Here is an 18,972-nt window from a genome sequence, read left to right as displayed (position 1 = left end):
AGGGGACTGATTTCTTCAGCGCCCCACAAACCACGCCACCCCACCCATGGGACACATCCCTAGAGAGAGAGAGAGACGCCCCATACACTCGCTCCCCTCCCCCATGCGCTGTGCCCCAGCCCGGGCCCGGGGGAATAGGCGGCAGCCCACCCACAGGGTGGGGGGCGCAGCTGAAAGGGGTTGTGGGGATGGCGGCCCCTGCCTGGGGTCAAAGGGCGGGCGACCCGCGCGTGCGCAATCGGCGGCGGCGGCGGCGGCGGCGGCGGCGGCGGCCACGAGCTGGGGGTGGGCCAGGCGAGGAGAGGAAGGGGGCTGGAAGGTCTCCACCTTGGCGAGTCCAGCCGTGGAGGCGCATCTTGTGTGAGTGTGAGTGAGTGAGTGTGAGTGTGTGTGTGTGTGTGTGTGTGTGTGTGTATAGAGAGACAGCCCCCCACCCCGGCCCGCCGCTCCCTGCCCGCCCCGCCCCGCCTGTCACCCCCGTCCCTCGGAGCCCGCCGGACCTGGCCGGTGAACTCAACAGGCCCGGCCCGGTGCGGGTCAGCGCCGGCGCGGGGCCTGGGGCGGGGGGAGGAGGCGGCGGGGAAGCGCAGAGAGGCTCGGGTTCTTGAGCGGGGCAGGGGCGCCCTCCGCCGTCTAGGGCCACACCACCCTGAACGCGCCCGATCTCGTCTGGTCTCGGAAGCTAAGCAGGGTCGGGCCTGGTTAGTACTTGGATGGGAGACCGCCTGGGAATACCGGGTGCCGTAGGCTTCTTCTTTTTTTTTTTTTTGTTTTGCCTCTTGTTCTGTCCCCTTTCTGGGAGCGAGTCGGCGGCCCGGGGTGGGGGTCACCCCCACCCTCAGCGCCCGCCGCGGTGCCTGGCGCCCCAGCCCGCACCGTGGGGCCTCCTCTTGTCCCAAGCCGCGACACCGCCGTCACGCGGCAGCATGCGTGGCTTCTGGACTGTCAGGTCTCAGACCAAAGGTCTGCTCTGTGGGAACCGACACGCTGGAGGAAACCTTGAGAGTCTGAGAGGGGAGGGAGTTCCAGAAGAAGGCCAGGATGTCATTTTGAGGGAGTATGTGACCAGAACTCGTCCCGTTGCTTTTGGGGTTCTATGGGCTACACGTAGGAATCTTTGGTGGTGGCACCTGATGTTGGGGGATCCGGAGTCACACCCAGACCTGCTCCACAGGCCTCCTTTTACTTTTCTCTTCGGATTCATTATGTTTAAAAAGTGTCTCTTATCTCTATGATTGCATTTTCTTTTCTCTCTCTTTTCAAGCAGATGATGGGAGTCCAAGTATTAAGGTGACATGTGTTGCCCGTGCCCCCCTCCCCCCTGTGTTCTTATTCATTTACCTCTGATGTTGTTCCAGCGTATTGTGGGGGTACCAATGTTAAGGTCGGGTACGTTGCCCTCTCCCAGCCTCCCCCCTCGGGTCAGAGCCTCAAGTGCGCCCATCCCCCAGTCGGTGCGCACCCACCCCGTTCCTAATGGAGGTGTATGCCCATCCCCTCCCCCCACCCGCCCGACACCCACCCGATGAAGGTGATTCCTCTGTGTCCACTTAGGTGTCCATCGGTTCGTACCCATTTGCTGGTGAGCGCGAGCACGTGGTGCTCGTGTGTCCATTCTTGGGCTACCTGGCTTACTGGAACGGGTTCCAGCTCTGGCCAGGAGAACCACGAGAGGTGCCCTCTCACCGCTGCTCCTCCTAGCTGAATAGCACTCCGTGGTGTCCACGCGCCACATTTCATTTACGCACTCGTGGGTCGATGGGCACTCGGGTCGCTTCCAGGTCTTTGCGATTGTGACTTGTGCCCTGACTCTAACCCTAACCCTTACCCAGCCCGTCTCATCCTCGGCCCCTGCCTGACTGACTCCTTCCCGCCCGGCCTGTCACCTGTCACCGTCCTCTGCCCCTGCCTGACACGCTCCTCCCCGCCCGGGGCCGTCACCGTCCTCGGCCCCTGCCTGACGGGGCTCCTCCGTCGCCTGGGCCTTCCAAGGGCTTGGTGTGGACGCTGGTTCCAGGACGCCCTCCCAGGAACCCGGTAGCAGGGCGGCCGCAGCGTCTCGCGCCACCCAACCGTCCGCCGGCCGGCGGCCGGCGCTAAGTGGCCTGCGGGGGACGTGCCCCCACTGTGGGGCGGGCGCCCAGCCTGGTGTCTTCTCTGAGGCCCCGTGGCTGCTTTTCCCCCCCGCAAGGGGAGAGCCGCGGAGGTGGGGACCGCCTCCTCGTGGGGACGTACACCCAGCTCTCCACGTCGGATTCCGGGGCTCTCTGTCCTGCCAGAAGGCCCAGCTGGCCTGCGGGTCCTTAGAGTGGCAAAAACATCCGAAAACTGAGATTGAGGGTCCGGTGGTTGTCTGCACTTTTGTGCTGGGCACCCCAGGGAGGCCCGGGGGCTGGCTGGACAACGCGGTCTGCTGGGCAGGGGGGGGGTTTGGAGGAGCAACTGATGCCCTTTGCACTTTGGGTAGCAAGTGTCTGAGGTGTCTCTGAGCCCTGCGCCATGTCGGGGGGTGGGGTGGGGGGGTGGGAGGTCGGGGGGGGTGGAGGAGCAGGAGGAGGAGGAGGAGGAGGTGGGAAGGGCCGTGGCCTGCAGTCGTGTTCCCGGGGTGGCTTCTTCCACAGGCTGCTTGGCCTGGGCTCCCTGCACCTGGGCCTTTGGAGGACTGGCCCTGTGCTTGCCAACGCTTCCCCTGCAGGGACCCAGAGCTGGGAGGTTGCATCTCTCAGCCCTGGGTCGGGCAGAGCCCCAGCGGGCCATGCCCACAACCTCTCTCAGCACGGGTCCCCCAGAAGGCTCCTTTGGGACCAGGATTCTCTTGCGGGTGACTCTTTAAGGTCTGGCCCCTGGATGGAGGGGCACCAGGAGTAGAGGAGCAGGAAGGGGAAGGGGGTGGCCATGCGAGGGGACACTTTCAGGCCAAGTCCCAGCTTCAGCCTGATCCTCCTGGGAACCCCGGGGTGTACGTCACACCTCCTGGTTGTCCCGCTCTGAGACAAGGGCTCTGAGACAAGGAGCCGGGCTTCGCATTCCCCCAGCAGCCAGTCGTGGGCTGAGGACACCTGGGGCGTTGGGAACTCCCTGGCTTCTCCTTGGCTTAACATCTGGAGCTGCTTGTGAATCGTGCCGCCACACACACCCGAGTGCAGGTGTCTTCTGCACAGACTGCGGGCCTCGCTCTTCTGAATGCCGCTAGCTCGCCACCCACCCACGGGTGAACCTGGTCAGGGTACTTTCTCTCGGGGGCAGACTCTGATCCTGGCGGGCTACCGGTGTTTCTGTTTGCTCGTTTCTTTCTTCCATTTCGGGAAAGGCTTCCTTACTGGGTGTGGAAATCTCCTATGCCTTTCCTCGCCTATTCTGTCAGCTTTAAAATTCTCTTTCAGTTGCCACCCTCACAGATGGATTAGGAAACTCTTTCCGGTGCACTCATTAGTGAAATGACCTCAATGAAGCTGGAATCCAATATCTAATCGCCGATTTTTAGCGAGTCCACACGCCAGGGTGGTCGGGGTCCAATGCAGCCCCGGCCAGGCCCAGGCCCCTTGGACTGGGCCACAGGAGGACCCAGAGGAGGGTCCCGGCCCCCACGGTCGCGTTGCCGGCAGTTCTCCAAGGGCTTGGGCGTTTTCCAGAGGTAGGAGATGGAGGGGACTGATTTCTTCAGCGCCCCACAAACCACGCCACCCCACCCATGGGACACATCCCTAGAGAGAGAGAGAGACGCCCCATACACTCGCTCCCCTCCCCCATGCGCTGTGCCCCAGCCCGGGCCCGGGGGAATAGGCGGCAGCCCACCCACAGGGTGGGGGGCACAGCTGAAAGGGGTTGTCGGGGATGGCGGCCCCTGCCTGGGGTCAAAGGGCGGGCGACCCGCGCGTGCGCAATCGGCGGCGGCGGCGGCGGCGGCGGCGGCGGCGGCGGCCACGAGCTGGGGGTGGGCCAGGCGAGGAGAGGAAGGGGGCTGGAAGGTCTCCACCTTGGCGAGTCCAGCCGTGGAGGCGCATCTTGTGTGAGTGTGAGTGAGTGAGTGTGAGTGTGTGTGTGTGTGTGTGTGTGTGTGTATAGAGAGACAGCCCCCCACCCCGGCCCGCCGCTCCCTGCCCGCCCCGCCCCGCCTGTCACCCCCGTCCCTCGGAGCCCGCCGGACCCGGCCGGTGAACTCAACAGGCCCGGCCCGGTGCGGGTCAGCGCCGGCGCGGGGCCTGGGGCGGGGGGAGGAGGCGGCGGGGAAGCGCAGAGAGGCTCGGCTTCTTGAGCGGGGCAGGGGCCACACCACCCTGAACGCGCCCGATCTCGTCTGGTCTCGAAAGCTAAGCAGGGTCGGGCCTGGTTAGTACTTGGATGGGAGACCGCCTGGGAATACCGGGTGCCGTAGGCTTCTTCTTTTTTTTTTTTTTGTTTTGCCTCTTGTTCTGTCCCCTTTCTGGGAGCGAGTCGGCGGCCCGGGGTGGGGGTCACCCCCACCCTCAGCGCCCGCCGCGGTGCCTGGCGCCCCAGCCCGCACCGTGGGGCCTCCTCTTGTCCCAAGCCGCGACACCGCCGTCACGCGGCAGCATGCGTGGCTTCTGGACTGTCAGGTCTCAGACCAAAGGTCTGCTCTGTGGGAACCGACACGCTGGAGGAAACCTTGAGAGTCTGAGAGGGGAGGGAGTTCCAGAAGAAGGCCAGGATGTCATTTTGAGGGAGTATGTGACCAGAACTCGTCCCGTTGCTTTTGGGGTTCTATGGGCTACACGTAGGAATCTTTGGTGGTGGCACCTGATGTTGAGGGATCCGGAGTCACACCCAGACCTGCTCCACAGGCCTCCTTTTACTTTTCTCTTCGGATTCATTATGTTTAAAAAGTGTCTCTTATCTCTATGATTGCATTTTCTTTTCTCTCTCTTTTCAAGCAGATGATGGGAGTCCAAGTATTAAGGTGACATGTGTTGCCCGTGCCCCCCTCCCCCCTGTGTTCTTATTCATTTACCTCTGATGTTGTTCCAGCGTATTGTGGGGGTACCAATGTTAAGGTCGGGTACGTTGCCCTCTCCCAGCCTCCCCCCTCGGGTCAGAGCCTCAAGTGCGCCCATCCCCCAGTCGGTGCGCACCCACCCCGTTCCTAATGGAGGTGTATGCCCATCCCCTCCCCCCACCCGCCCGACACCCACCCGATGAAGGTGATTCCTCTGTGTCCACTTAGGTGTCCATCGGTTCGTACCCATTTGCTGGTGAGCGCGAGCACGTGGTGCTCGTGTGTCCATTCTTGGGCTACCTGGCTTACTGGAACGGGTTCCAGCTCTGGCCAGGAGAACCACGAGAGGTGCCCTCTCACCGCTGCTCCTCCTAGCTGAATAGCACTCCGTGGTGTCCACGCGCCACATTTCATTTACGCACTCGTGGGTCGATGGGCACTCGGGTCGCTTCCAGGTCTTTGCGATTGTGACTTGTGCCCTGACTCTAACCCTAACCCTTACCCAGCCCGTCTCCTCCTCGGCCCCTGCCTGACTGACTCCTTCCCGCCCGGCCTGTCACCTGTCACCGTCCTCTGCCCCTGCCTGACACGCTCCTCCCCGCCCGGGCCGTCACCGTCCTCGGCCCCTGCCTGACGGGGCTCCTCCGTCGCCTGGGCCTTCCAAGGGCTTGGTGTGGACGCTGGTTCCAGGACGCCCTCCCAGGAACCCGGTAGCAGGGCGGCCGCAGCGTCTCGCGCCACCCAACCGTCCGCCGGCCGGCGGCCGGCGCTAAGTGGCCTGCGGGGGACGTGCCCCCACTGTGGGGCGGGCGCCCAGCCTGGTGTCTTCTCTGAGGCCCCGTGGCTGCTTTTCCCCCCCGCAAGGGGAGAGCCGCGGAGGTGGGGACCGCCTCCTCGTGGGGACGTACACCCAGCTCTCCACGTCGGATTCCGGGGCTCTCTGTCCTGCCAGAAGGCCCAGCTGGCCTGCGGGTCCTTAGAGTGGCAAAAACATCCGAAAACTGAGATTGAGGGTCCGGTGGTTGTCTGCACTTTTGTGCTGGGCACCCCAGGGAGGCCCGGGGGCTGGCTGGACAACGCGGTCTGCTGGGCAGGGGGGGGGTTTGGAGGAGCAACTGATGCCCTTTGCACTTTGGGTAGCAAGTGTCTGAGGTGTCTCTGAGCCCTGCGCCATGTCGGGGGGTGGGGTGGGGGGGTGGGAGGTCGGGGGGGGGGTGGAGGAGCAGGAGGAGGAGGAGGAGGAGGTGGGAAGGGCCGTGGCCTGCAGTCGTGTTCCCGGGGTGGCTTCTTCCACAGGCTGCTTGGCCTGGGCTCCCTGCACCTGGGCCTTTGGAGGACTGGCCCTGTGCTTGCCAACGCTTCCCCTGCAGGGACCCAGAGCTGGGAGGTTGCATCTCTCAGCCCTGGGTCGGGCAGAGCCCCAGCGGGCCATGCCCACAACCTCTCTCAGCACGGGTCCCCCAGAAGGCTCCTTTGGGACCAGGATTCTCTTGCGGGTGACTCTTTAAGGTCTGGCCCCTGGATGGAGGGGCACCAGGAGTAGAGGAGCAGGAAGGGGAAGGGGGTGGCCATGCGAGGGGACACTTTCAGGCCAAGTCCCAGCTTCAGCCTGATCCTCCTGGGAACCCCGGGGTGTACGTCACACCTCCTGGTTGTCCCGCTCTGAGACAAGGGCTCTGAGACAAGGAGCCGGGCTTCGCATTCCCCCAGCAGCCAGTCGTGGGCTGAGGACACCTGGGGCGTTGGGAACTCCCTGGCTTCTCCTTGGCTTAACATCTGGAGCTGCTTGTGAATCGTGCCGCCACACACACCCGAGTGCAGGTGTCTTCTGCACAGACTGCGGGCCTCGCTCTTCTGAATGCCGCTAGCTCGCCACCCACCCACGGGTGAACCTGGTCAGGGTACTTTCTCTCGGGGGCAGACTCTCATCCTGGCGGGCTACCGGTGTTTCTGTTTGCTCGTTTCTTTCTTCCATTTCGGGAAAGGCTTCCTTACTGGGTGTGGAAATCTCCTATGCCTTTCCTCGCCTATTCTGTCAGCTTTAAAATTCTCTTTCAGTTGCCACCCTCACAGATGGATTAGGAAACTCTTTCCGGTGCACTCATTAGTGAAATGACCTCAATGAAGCTGGAATCCAATATCTAATCGCCGATTTTTAGCGAGTCCACACGCCAGGGTGGTCGGGGTCCAATGCAGCCCCGGCCAGGCCCAGGCCCCTTGGACTGGGCCACAGGAGGACCCAGAGGAGGGTCCCGGCCCCCACGGTCGCGTTGCCGGCAGTTCTCCAAGGGCTTGGGCGTTTTCCAGAGGTAGGAGATGGAGGGGACTGATTTCTTCAGCGCCCCACAAACCACGCCACCCCACCCATGGGACACATCCCTAGAGAGAGAGAGAGACGCCCCATACACTCGCTCCCCTCCCCCATGCGCTGTGCCCCAGCCCGGGCCCGGGGGAATAGGCGGCAGCCCACCCACAGGGTGGGGGGCGCAGCTGAAAGGGGTTGTGGGGATGGCGGCCCCTGCCTGGGGTCAAAGGGCGGGCGACCCGCGCGTGCGCAATCGGCGGCGGCGGCGGCGGCGGCGGCGGCGGCGGCGGCCACGAGCTGGGGGTGGGCCAGGCGAGGAGAGGAAGGGGGCTGGAAGGTCTCCACCTTGGCGAGTCCAGCCGTGGAGGCGCATCTTGTGTGAGTGTGAGTGAGTGAGTGTGAGTGTGTGTGTGTGTGTGTGTGTGTGTGTGTATAGAGAGACAGCCCCCCACCCCGGCCCGCCGCTCCCTGCCCGCCCCGCCCCGCCTGTCACCCCCGTCCCTCGGAGCCCGCCGGACCTGGCCGGTGAACTCAACAGGCCCGGCCCGGTGCGGGTCAGCGCCGGCGCGGGGCCTGGGGCGGGGGGAGGAGGCGGCGGGGAAGCGCAGAGAGGCTCGGCTTCTTGAGCGGGGCAGGGGCGCCCTCCGCCGTCTAGGGCCACACCACCCTGAACGCGCCCGATCTCGTCTGGTCTCGGAAGCTAAGCAGGGTCGGGCCTGGTTAGTACTTGGATGGGAGACCGCCTGGGAATACCGGGTGCCGTAGGCTTCTTCTTTTTTTTTTTTTTGTTTTGCCTCTTGTTCTGTCCCCTTTCTGGGAGCGAGTCGGCGGCCCGGGGTGGGGGTCACCCCCACCCTCAGCGCCCGCCGCGGTGCCTGGCGCCCCAGCCCGCACCGTGGGGCCTCCTCTTGTCCCAAGCCGCGACACCGCCGTCACGCGGCAGCATGCGTGGCTTCTGGACTGTCAGGTCTCAGACCAAAGGTCTGCTCTGTGGGAACCGACACGCTGGAGGAAACCTTGAGAGTCTGAGAGGGGAGGGAGTTCCAGAAGAAGGCCAGGATGTCATTTTGAGGGAGTATGTGACCAGAACTCGTCCCGTTGCTTTTGGGGTTCTATGGGCTACACGTAGGAATCTTTGGTGGTGGCACCTGATGTTGGGGGATCCGGAGTCACACCCAGACCTGCTCCACAGGCCTCCTTTTACTTTTCTCTTCGGATTCATTATGTTTAAAAAGTGTCTCTTATCTCTATGATTGCATTTTCTTTTCTCTCTCTTTTCAAGCAGATGATGGGAGTCCAAGTATTAAGGTGACATGTGTTGCCCGTGCCCCCCTCCCCCCTGTGTTCTTATTCATTTACCTCTGATGTTGTTCCAGCGTATTGTGGGGGTACCAATGTTAAGGTCGGGTACGTTGCCCTCTCCCAGCCTCCCCCCTCGGGTCAGAGCCTCAAGTGCGCCCATCCCCCAGTCGGTGCGCACCCACCCCGTTCCTAATGGAGGTGTATGCCCATCCCCTCCCCCCACCCGCCCGACACCCACCCGATGAAGGTGATTCCTCTGTGTCCACTTAGGTGTCCATCGGTTCGTACCCATTTGCTGGTGAGCGCGAGCACGTGGTGCTCGTGTGTCCATTCTTGGGCTACCTGGCTTACTGGAACGGGTTCCAGCTCTGGCCAGGAGAACCACGAGAGGTGCCCTCTCACCGCTGCTCCTCCTAGCTGAATAGCACTCCGTGGTGTCCACGCGCCACATTTCATTTACGCACTCGTGGGTCGATGGGCACTCGGGTCGCTTCCAGGTCTTTGCGATTGTGACTTGTGCCCTGACTCTAACCCTAACCCTTACCCAGCCCGTCTCATCCTCGGCCCCTGCCTGACTGACTCCTTCCCGCCCGGCCTGTCACCTGTCACCGTCCTCTGCCCCTGCCTGACACGCTCCTCCCCGCCCGGGGCCGTCACCGTCCTCGGCCCCTGCCTGACGGGGCTCCTCCGTCGCCTGGGCCTTCCAAGGGCTTGGTGTGGACGCTGGTTCCAGGACGCCCTCCCAGGAACCCGGTAGCAGGGCGGCCGCAGCGTCTCGCGCCACCCAACCGTCCGCCGGCCGGCGGCCGGCGCTAAGTGGCCTGCGGGGGACGTGCCCCCACTGTGGGGCGGGCGCCCAGCCTGGTGTCTTCTCTGAGGCCCCGTGGCTGCTTTTCCCCCCCGCAAGGGGAGAGCCGCGGAGGTGGGGACCGCCTCCTCGTGGGGACGTACACCCAGCTCTCCACGTCGGATTCCGGGGCTCTCTGTCCTGCCAGAAGGCCCAGCTGGCCTGCGGGTCCTTAGAGTGGCAAAAACATCCGAAAACTGAGATTGAGGGTCCGGTGGTTGTCTGCACTTTTGTGCTGGGCACCCCAGGGAGGCCCGGGGGCTGGCTGGACAACGCGGTCTGCTGGGCAGGGGGGGGGTTTGGAGGAGCAACTGATGCCCTTTGCACTTTGGGTAGCAAGTGTCTGAGGTGTCTCTGAGCCCTGCGCCATGTCGGGGGGTGGGGTGGGGGGGTGGGAGGTCGGGGGGGGGTGGAGGAGCAGGAGGAGGAGGAGGAGGAGGTGGGAAGGGCCGTGGCCTGCAGTCGTGTTCCCGGGGTGGCTTCTTCCACAGGCTGCTTGGCCTGGGCTCCCTGCACCTGGGCCTTTGGAGGACTGGCCCTGTGCTTGCCAACGCTTCCCCTGCAGGGACCCAGAGCTGGGAGGTTGCATCTCTCAGCCCTGGGTCGGGCAGAGCCCCAGCGGGCCATGCCCACAACCTCTCTCAGCACGGGTCCCCCAGAAGGCTCCTTTGGGACCAGGATTCTCTTGCGGGTGACTCTTTAAGGTCTGGCCCCTGGATGGAGGGGCACCAGGAGTAGAGGAGCAGGAAGGGGAAGGGGGTGGCCATGCGAGGGGACACTTTCAGGCCAAGTCCCAGCTTCAGCCTGATCCTCCTGGGAACCCCGGGGTGTACGTCACACCTCCTGGTTGTCCCGCTCTGAGACAAGGGCTCTGAGACAAGGAGCCGGGCTTCGCATTCCCCCAGCAGCCAGTCGTGGGCTGAGGACACCTGGGGCGTTGGGAACTCCCTGGCTTCTCCTTGGCTTAACATCTGGAGCTGCTTGTGAATCGTGCCGCCACACACACCCGAGTGCAGGTGTCTTCTGCACAGACTGCGGGCCTCGCTCTTCTGAATGCCGCTAGCTCGCCACCCACCCACGGGTGAACCTGGTCAGGGTACTTTCTCTCGGGGGCAGACTCTCATCCTGGCGGGCTACCGGTGTTTCTGTTTGCTCGTTTCTTTCTTCCATTTCGGGAAAGGCTTCCTTACTGGGTGTGGAAATCTCCTATGCCTTTCCTCGCCTATTCTGTCAGCTTTAAAATTCTCTTTCAGTTGCCACCCTCACAGATGGATTAGGAAACTCTTTCCGGTGCACTCATTAGTGAAATGACCTCAATGAAGCTGGAATCCAATATCTAATCGCCGATTTTTAGCGAGTCCACACGCCAGGGTGGTCGGGGTCCAATGCAGCCCCGGCCAGGCCCAGGCCCCTTGGACTGGGCCACAGGAGGACACAGAGGAGGGTCCCGGCCCCCACGGTCGCGTTGCCGGCAGTTCTCCAAGGGCTTGGGCGTTTTCCAGAGGTAGGAGATGGAGGGGACTGATTTCTTCAGCGCCCCACAAACCACGCCACCCCACCCATGGGACACATCCCTAGAGAGAGAGAGAGACGCCCCATACACTCGCTCCCCTCCCCCATGCGCTGTGCCCCAGCCCGGGCCCGGGGGAATAGGCGGCAGCCCACCCACAGGGTGGGGGGCACAGCTGAAAGGGGTTGTCGGGGATGGCGGCCCCTGCCTGGGGTCAAAGGGCGGGCGACCCGCGCGTGCGCAATCGGCGGCGGCGGCGGCGGCGGCGGCGGCGGCGGCGGCCACGAGCTGGGGGTGGGCCAGGCGAGGAGAGGAAGGGGGCTGGAAGGTCTCCACCTTGGCGAGTCCAGCCGTGGAGGCGCATCTTGTGTGAGTGTGAGTGAGTGAGTGTGAGTGTGTGTGTGTGTGTGTGTGTGTGTGTATAGAGAGACAGCCCCCCACCCCGGCCCGCCGCTCCCTGCCCGCCCCGCCCCGCCTGTCACCCCCGTCCCTTGGAGCCCGCCGGACCCGGCCGGTGAACTCAACAGGCCCGGCCCGGTGCGGGTCAGCGCCGGCGCGGGGCCTGGGGCGGGGGGAGGAGGCGGCGGGGAAGCGCAGAGAGGCTCGGCTTCTTGAGCGGGGCAGGGGCGCCCTCCGCCGTCTAGGGCCACACCACCCTGAACGCGCCCGATCTCGTCTGGTCTCGGAAGCTAAGCAGGGTCGGGCCTGGTTAGTACTTGGATGGGAGACCGCCTGGGAATACCGGGTGCCGTAGGCTTCTTCTTTTTTTTTTTTTTGTTTTGCCTCTTGTTCTGTCCCCTTTCTGGGAGCGAGTCGGCGGCCCGGGGTGGGGGTCACCCCCACCCTCAGCGCCCGCCGCGGTGCCTGGCGCCCCAGCCCGCACCGTGGGGCCTCCTCTTGTAACAAGCCGCGACACCGCCGTCACGCGGCAGCATGCGTGGCTTCTGGACTGTCAGGTCTCAGACCAAAGGTCTGCTCTGTGGGAACCGACACGCTGGAGGAAACCTTGAGAGTCTGAGAGGGGAGGGAGTTCCAGAAGAAGGCCAGGATGTCATTTTGAGGGAGTATGTGACCAGAACTCGTCCCGTTGCTTTTGGGGTTCTATGGGCTACACGTAGGAATCTTTGGTGGTGGCACCTGATGTTGGGGGATCCGGAGTCACACCCAGACCTGCTCCACAGGCCTCCTTTTACTTTTCTCTTCGGATTCATTATGTTTAAAAAGTGTCTCTTATCTCTATGATTGCATTTTCTTTTCTCTCTCTTTTCAAGCAGATGATGGGAGTCCAAGTATTAAGGTGACATGTGTTGCCCGTGCCCCCCTCCCCCCTGTGTTCTTATTCATTTACCTCTGATGTAGTTCCAGCGTATTGTGGGGTTACCAATGTTAAGGTCGGGTACGTTGCCCTCTCCCAGCCTCCCCCCTCGGGTCAGAGCCTCAAGTGCGCCCATCCCCCAGTCGGTGCGCACCCACCCCGTTCCTAATGGAGGTGTATGCCCATCCCCTCCCCCCACCCGCCCGACACCCACCCGATGAAGGTGATTCCTCTGTGTCCACTTAGGTGTCCATCGGTTCGTACCCATTTGCTGGTGAGCGCGAGCACGTGGTGCTCGTGTGTCCATTCTTGGGCTACCTGGCTTACTGGAACGGGTTCCAGCTCTGGCCAGGAGAACCACGAGAGGTGCCCTCTCACCGCTGCTCCTCCTAGCTGAATAGCACTCCGTGGTGTCCACGCGCCACATTTCATTTACGCACTCGTGGGTCGATGGGCACTCGGGTCGCTTCCAGGTCTTTGCGATTGTGACTTGTGCCCTGACTCTAACCCTAACCCTTACCCAGCCCGTCTCCTCCTCGGCCCCTGCCTGACTGACTCCTTCCCGCCCGGCCTGTCACCTGTCACCGTCCTCTGCCCCTGCCTGACACGCTCCTCCCCGCCCGGGCCGTCACCGTCCTCGGCCCCTGCCTGACGGGGCTCCTCCGTCGCCTGGGCCTTCCAAGGGCTTGGTGTGGACGCTGGTTCCAGGACGCCCTCCCAGGAACCCGGTAGCAGGGCGGCCGCAGCGTCTCGCGCCACCCAACCGTCCGCCGGCCGGCGGCCGGCGCTAAGTGGCCTGCGGGGGACGTGCCCCCACTGTGGGGCGGGCGCCCAACCTGGTGTCTTCTCTGAGGCCCCGTGGCTGCTTTTCCCCCCCGCAAGGGGAGAGCCGCGGAGGTGGGGACCGCCTCCTCGTGGGGACGTACACCCAGCTCTCCACGTCGGATTCCGGGGCTCTCTGTCCTGCCAGAAGGCCCAGCTGGCCTGCGGGTCCTTAGAGTGGCAAAAACATCCGAAAACTGAGATTGAGGGTCCGGTGGTTGTCTGCACTTTTGTGCTGGGCACCCCAGGGAGGCCCGGGGGCTGGCTGGACAACGCGGTCTGCTGGGCAGGGGGGGGGGTTTGGAGGAGCAACTGATGCCCTTTGCACTTTGGGTAGCAAGTGTCTGAGGTGTCTCTGAGCCCTGCGCCATGTCGGGGGGTGGGGTGGGGGGGTGGGAGGTCGGGGGGTGTGGAGGAGCAGGAGGAGGAGGAGGAGGAGGTGGGAAGGGCCGTGGCCTGCAGTCGTGTTCCCGGGGTGGCTTCTTCCACAGGCTGCTTGGCCTGGGCTCCCTGCACCTGGGCCTTTGGAGGACTGGCCCTGTGCTTGCCAACGCTTCCCCTGCAGGGACCCAGAGCTGGGAGGTTGCATCTCTCAGCCCTGGGTCGGGCAGAGCCCCAGCGGGCCATGCCCACAACCTCTCTCAGCACGGGTCCCCCAGAAGGCTCCTTTGGGACCAGGATTCTCTTGCGGGTGACTCTTTAAGGTCTGGCCCCTGGATGGAGGGGCACCAGGAGTAGAGGAGCAGGAAGGGGAAGGGGGTGGCCATGCGAGGGGACACTTTCAGGCCAAGTCCCAGCTTCAGCCTGATCCTCCTGGGAACCCCGGGGTGTACGTCACACCTCCTGGTTGTCCCGCTCTGAGACAAGGGCTCTGAGACAAGGAGCCGGGCTTCGCATTCCCCCAGCAGCCAGTCGTGGGCTGAGGACACCTGGGGCGTTGGGAACTCCCTGGCTTCTCCTTGGCTTAACATCTGGAGCTGCTTGTGAATCGTGCCGCCACACACACCCGAGTGCAGGTGTCTTCTGCACAGACTGCGGGCCTCGCTCTTCTGAATGCCGCTAGCTCGCCACCCACCCACGGGTGAACCTGGTCAGGGTACTTTCTCTCGGGGGCAGACTCTCATCCTGGCGGGCTACCGGTGTTTCTGTTTGCTCGTTTCTTTCTTCCATTTCGGGAAAGGCTTCCTTACTGGGTGTGGAAATCTCCTATGCCTTTCCTCGCCTATTCTGTCAGCTTTAAAATTCTCTTTCAGTTGCCACCCTCACAGATGGATTAGGAAACTCTTTCCGGTGCACTCATTAGTGAAATGACCTCAATGAAGCTGGAATCCAATATCTAATCGCCGATTTTTAGCGAGTCCACACGCCAGGGTGGTCGGGGTCTAATGCAGCCCCGGCCAGGCCCAGGCCCCTTGGACTGGGCCACAGGAGGACCCAGAGGAGGTTCCCGGCCCCCACGGTCGCGTTGCCGGCAGTTCTCCAAGGGCTTGGGCGTTTTCCAGAGGTAGGAGATGGAGGGGACTGATTTCTTCAGCGCCCCACAAACCACGCCACCCCACCCATGGGACACATCCCTAGAGAGAGAGAGAGACGCCCCATACACTCGCTCCCCTCCCCCATGCGCTGTGCCCCAGCCCGGCCCGGGGGAATAGGCGGCAGCCCACCCACAGGGTGGGGGGCGCAGCTGAAAGGGGTTGTGGGGATGGCGGGCCCTGCCAGGGGTCAAAGGGCGGGCGACCCGCGCGTGCGCAATCGGCGGCGGCGGCGGCGGCGGCGGCGGCGGCGGCGGCGGCCACGAGCTGGGGGTGGGCCAGGCGAGGAGAGGAAGGGGGCTGGAAGGTCTCCACCTTGGCGAGTCCAGCCGTGGAGGCGCATCTTGTGTGAGTGTGAGTGTGTGTGTGTGTGTGTGTGTGTGTGTGTGTATAGAGAGACAGCCCCCCACCCCGGCCCGCCGCTCCCTGCCCGCCCCGCCCCGCCCCGCCCCGCTGTCACCCCCGTCCCTCGGAGCCCGCCGGACCCGGCCGGTGAACTCAACAGGCCCGGCCCGGTGCGGGTCAGCGCCGGCGCGGGGCCTTGGGCGGGGGGAGGAGGCGGCGGGGAAGCGCAGAGAGGCTCGGCTTCTTGAGCGGGGCAGGGGCGCCCTCCGCCGTCTAGGGCCACACCACCCTGAACGCGCCCGATCTCGTCTGGTCTCGGAAGCTAAGCAGGGTCGGGCCTGGTTAGTACTTGGATGGGAGACCGCCTGGGAATACCGGGTGCCGTAGGCTTCTTCTTTTTTTTTTTTTTGTTTTGCCTCTTGTTCTGTCCCCTTTCTGGGAGCGAGTCGGCGGCCCGGGGTGGGGGTCACCCCCACCCTCAGCGCCCGCCGCGGTGCCTGGCGCCCCAGCCCGCACCGTGGGGCCTCCTCTTGTCCCAAGCCGCGACACCGCCGTCACGCGGCAGCATGCGTGGCTTCTGGACTGTCAGGTCTCAGACCAAAGGTCTGCTCTGTGGGAACCGACACGCTGGAGGAAACCTTGAGAGTCTGAGAGGGGAGGGAGTTCCAGAAGAAGGCCAGGATGTCATTTTGAGGGAGTATGTGACCAGAACTCGTCCCGTTGCTTTTGGGGTTCTATGGGCTACACGTAGGAATCTTTGGTGGTGGCACCTGATGTTGGGGGATCCGGAGTCACACCCAGACCTGCTCCACAGGCCTCCTTTTACTTTTCTCTTCGGATTCATTATGTTTAAAAAGTGTCTCTTATCTCTATGATTGGATTTTCTTTTCTCTCTCTTTTCAAGCAGATGATGGGAGTCCAAGTATTAAGGTGACATGTGTTGCCCGTGCCCCCCTCCCCCCTGTGTTCTTATTCATTTACCTCTGATGTAGTTCCAGCGTATTGTGGGGTTACCAATGTTAAGGTCGGGTACGTTGCCCTCTCCCAGCCTCCCCCCTCGGGTCAGAGCCTCAAGTGCGCCCATCCCCCAGTCGGTGCGCACCCACCCCGTTCCTAATGGAGGTGTATGCCCATCCCCTCCCCCCACCCGCCCGACACCCACCCGATGAAGGTGATTCCTCTGTGTCCACTTAGGTGTCCATCGGTTCGTACCCATTTGCTGGTGAGCGCGAGCACGTGGTGCTCGTGTGTCCATTCTTGGGCTACCTGGCTTACTGGAACGGGTTCCAGCTCTGGCCAGGAGAACCACGAGAGGTGCCCTCTCACCGCTGCTCCTCCTAGCTGAATAGCACTCCGTGGTGTCCACGCGCCACATTTCATTTACGCACTCGTGGGTCGATGGGCACTCGGGTCGCTTCCAGGTCTTTGCGATTGTGACTTGTGCCCTGACTCTAACCCTAACCCTTACCCAGCCCGTCTCCTCCTCGGCCCCTGCCTGACTGACTCCTTCCCGCCCGGCCTGTCACCTGTCACCGTCCTCTGCCCCTGCCTGACACGCTCCTCCCCGCCTGGGCCGTCACCGTCCTCGGCCCCTGCCTGACGGGGCTCCTCCGTCGCCTGGGCCTTCCAAGGGCTTGGTGTGGACGCTGGTTCCAGGACGCCCTCCCAGGAACCCGGTAGCAGGGCGGCCGCAGCGTCTCGCGCCACCCAACCGTCCGCCGGCCGGCGGCCGGCGCTAAGTGGCCTGCGGGGGACGTGCCCCCACTGTGGGGCGGGCGCCCAACCTGGTGTCTTCTCTGAGGCCCCGTGGCTGCTTTTCCCCCCCGCAAGGGGAGAGCCGCGGAGGTGGGGACCGCCTCCTCGTGGGGACGTACACCCAGCTCTCCACGTCGGATTCCGGGGCTCTCTGTCCTGCCAGAAGGCCCAGCTGGCCTGCGGGTCCTTAGAGTGGCAAAAACATCCGAAAACTGAGATTGAGGGTCCGGTGGTTGTCTGCACTTTTGTGCTGGGCACCCCAGGGAGGCCCGGGGGCTGGCTGGACAACGCGGTCTGCTGGGCAGGGGGGGGGGTTTGGAGGAGCAACTGATGCCCTTTGCACTTTGGGTAGCAAGTGTCTGAGGTGTCTCTGAGCCCTGCGCCATGTCGGGGGGTGGGGTGGGGGGGTGGGAGGTCGGGGGGTGTGGAGGAGCAGGAGGAGGAGGAGGAGGAGGTGGGAAGGGCCGTGGCCTGCAGTCGTGTTCCCGGGGTGGCTTCTTCCACAGGCTGCTTGGCCTGGGCTCCCTGCACCTGGGCCTTTGGAGGACTGGCCCTGTGCTTGCCAACGCTTCCCCTGCAGGGACCCAGAGCTGGGAGGTTGCATCTCTCAGCCCTGGGTCGGGCAGAGCCCCAGCGGGCCATGCCCACAACCTCTCTCAGCACGGGTCCCCCAGAAGGCTCCTTTGGGACCAGGATTCTCTTGCGGGTGACTCTTTAAGGTCTGGCCCCTGGATGGAGGGGCACCAGGAGTAGAGGAGCAGGAAGGGGAAGGGGGTGGCCATGCGAGGGGACACTTTCAGGCCAAGTCCCAGCTTCAGCCTGATCCTCCTGGGAACCCCGGGGTGTACGTCACACCTCCTGGTTGTCCCGCTCTGAGACAAGGGCTCTGAGACAAGGAGCCGGGCTTCGCATTCCCCCAGCAGCCAGTCGTGGGCTGAGGACACCTGGGGCGTTGGGAACTCCCTGGCTTCTCCTTGGCTTAACATCTGGAGCTGCTTGTGAATCGTGCCGCCACACACACCCGAGTGCAGGTGTCTTCTGCACAGACTGCGGGCCTCGCTCTTCTGAATGCCGCTAGCTCGCCACCCACCCACGGGTGAACCTGGTCAGGGTACTTTCTCTCGGGGGCAGACTCTGATCCTGGCGGGCTACCGGTGTTTCTGTTTGCTCGTTTCTTTCTTCCATTTCGGGAAAGGCTTCCTTACTGGGTGTGGAAATCTCCTATGCCTTTCCTCGCCTATTCTGTCAGCTTTAAAATTCTCTTTCAGTTGCCACCCTCACAGATGGATTAGGAAACTCTTTCCGGTGCACTCATTAGTGAAATGACCTCAATGAAGCTGGAATCCAATATCTAATCGCCGATTTTTAGCGAGTCCACACGCCAGGGTGGTCGGGGTCTAATGCAGCCCCGGCCAGGCCCAGGCCCCTTGGACTGGGCCACAGGAGGACCCAGAGGAGGTTCCCGGCCCCCACGGTCGCGTTGCCGGCAGTTCTCCAAGGGCTTGGGCGTTTTCCAGAGGTAGGAGATGGAGGGGACTGATTTCTTCAGCGCCCCACAAACCACGCCACCCCACCCATGGGACACATCCCTAGAGAGAGAGAGAGACGCCCCATACACTCGCTCCCCTCCCCCATGCGCTGTGCCCCAGCCCGGCCCGGGGGAATAGGCGGCAGCCCACCCACAGGGTGGGGGGCGCAGCTGAAAGGGGTTGTGGGGATGGCGGGCCCTGCCAGGGGTCAAAGGGCGGGCGACCCGCGCGTGCGCAATCGGCGGCGGCGGCGGCGGCGGCGGCGGCGGCGGCGGCGGCGGCCACGAGCTGGGGGTGGGCCAGGCGAGGAGAGGAAGGGGGCTGGAAGGTCTCCACCTTGGCGAGTCCAGCCGTGGAGGCGCATCTTGTGTGAGTGTGAGTGTGTGTGTGTGTGTGTGTGTGTGTGTGTGTATAGAGAGACAGCCCCCCACCCCGGCCCGCCGCTCCCTGCCCGCCCCGCCCCGCCCCGCCCCGCTGTCACCCCCGTCCCTCGGAGCCCGCCGGACCCGGCCGGTGAACTCAACAGGCCCGGCCCGGTGCGGGTCAGCGCCGGCGCGGGGCCTTGGGCGGGGGGAGGAGGCGGCGGGGAAGCGCAGAGAGGCTCGGCTTCTTGAGCGGGGCAGGGGCGCCCTCCGCCGTCTAGGGCCACACCACCCTGAACGCGCCCGATCTCGTCTGGTCTCGGAAGCTAAGCAGGGTCGGGCCTGGTTAGTACTTGGATGGGAGACCGCATGGGAATACCGGGTGCCGTAGGCT

The 18,972-nt window shown here is 63.9% G+C and overlaps 6 non-coding genes across 6 annotated transcripts; all 6 read left to right on the top strand.

The window, feature by feature from the left end:
- The first annotated feature begins 631 nt into the window (after positions 1-631).
- Positions 632-750, top strand: LOC142868657 (5S ribosomal RNA). The gene has a single exon (XR_012917602.1). It is a non-coding gene; the product is annotated as a 5S ribosomal RNA (ribosomal RNA).
- Positions 751-4,259: 3,509 nt separating this feature from the next.
- LOC142868688 (5S ribosomal RNA) lies at positions 4,260-4,378 on the top strand. Its single transcript, XR_012917632.1, has one exon. It is a non-coding gene; the product is annotated as a 5S ribosomal RNA (ribosomal RNA).
- Positions 4,379-7,908: 3,530 nt separating this feature from the next.
- On the top strand, positions 7,909-8,027 carry LOC142868656 (5S ribosomal RNA). The gene has a single exon (XR_012917601.1). It is a non-coding gene; the product is annotated as a 5S ribosomal RNA (ribosomal RNA).
- A 3,529-nt stretch (positions 8,028-11,556) lies between these two features.
- Positions 11,557-11,675, top strand: LOC142868655 (5S ribosomal RNA). Its single transcript, XR_012917600.1, has one exon. It is a non-coding gene; the product is annotated as a 5S ribosomal RNA (ribosomal RNA).
- Positions 11,676-15,203: 3,528 nt separating this feature from the next.
- Positions 15,204-15,322, top strand: LOC142868654 (5S ribosomal RNA). Its single transcript, XR_012917599.1, has one exon. It is a non-coding gene; the product is annotated as a 5S ribosomal RNA (ribosomal RNA).
- Positions 15,323-18,853: 3,531 nt separating this feature from the next.
- Positions 18,854-18,972, top strand: LOC142868681 (5S ribosomal RNA). Its single transcript, XR_012917625.1, has one exon. It is a non-coding gene; the product is annotated as a 5S ribosomal RNA (ribosomal RNA).

This window comes from Microcebus murinus, unplaced genomic scaffold (genome assembly GCF_040939455.1).
Source record: "Microcebus murinus isolate Inina unplaced genomic scaffold, M.murinus_Inina_mat1.0 scaf036_hap2_Mmur4.0, whole genome shotgun sequence".
Taxonomy (NCBI): Eukaryota; Metazoa; Chordata; class Mammalia; order Primates; family Cheirogaleidae; genus Microcebus; species Microcebus murinus.
This window is presented reverse-complemented; position numbering and strand designations above follow the sequence as displayed.